The 803-nt window shown below is 43.5% G+C and overlaps 1 pseudogene; it reads left to right on the top strand.

Moving 5' to 3' along the window:
* Nucleotides 1-68: 68 nt before the first annotated feature.
* LOC110595085 lies at nucleotides 69-525 on the top strand (annotated as a pseudogene).
* Nucleotides 526-803: the final 278 nt, after the last annotated feature.

The following is an 803-nucleotide window of genomic DNA, read 5'->3' as shown; positions in this document are numbered from 1 at the left end:
AGCAGCCTGAGGTGACTCACAGGATGGTCCACTACTCGTTAAACCTGGAGAAGCCACAAAGTAACACCCGAGAAACTGTGCAGGCCATCAAGGTTATGCACATATGAAAAGCCACCAAGTACGTGAAAGATGTCACCTTACAGAAACAGTGTGTACCATTCTACTGCTACAACAGTGGAGTTGGAAGGTGTGCCCAGGCCAAACAGTGGGGCTGGACACAGGGTCGGTGGCCCAAAAAAAGGGCTGAATTTTTGCTGCACATGCTTAAAAATGCAGAGAGTAATGCTGAGCTTAAGGGCTCCTCTGGTCATTGAGCATATCCAGGTGAACAAAGACCCTAAGATGCGCTGCCAGACATACCGGGCTCATGGTCAGATCAACCCTTACATGAGCTCCCCCTGCCACATTGAAATGATCCTCACAGAAAAGGAGCAGATTGTTCCTAAGCCAGAGGAGGAGGTTCCACAGAAGAAAAAAATATCCCAGAAGAAACTGAAGAAACAAAAACTTATGGCATGGGAATAAATTCAACATGAAATAAATGCAGATAAAAGTGAAAAAAAAAAGAGGCTGAACCTAAGAGTAATTAAATTTACTGAGGCAGAAAGAGAGGCAGAGACCACCCTGGGACAAACATTCCATGAAATTAATCAAGAAAAGTTCCCTCATCTCATCAGTGACGCTATTTTTCAAACACAAGAGATTCAGAGAACCCCTGGAAGACTAACTCCTAGACACATAATAACTTACCTGAACAAATAGGTCTAAAAGAAAAATATCCTAAAGGCAGTAATGGAACATGG

This window comes from Carlito syrichta, unplaced genomic scaffold (assembly GCF_000164805.1).
Source record: "Carlito syrichta isolate Samal-C Ts95f unplaced genomic scaffold, Tarsius_syrichta-2.0.1 Scaffold254218, whole genome shotgun sequence".
Taxonomy (NCBI): Eukaryota; Metazoa; Chordata; class Mammalia; order Primates; family Tarsiidae; genus Carlito; species Carlito syrichta.
The sequence above is the reverse complement of the archived record's forward strand: the minus strand, read 5'-3'. Positions and strand labels throughout refer to the sequence as shown.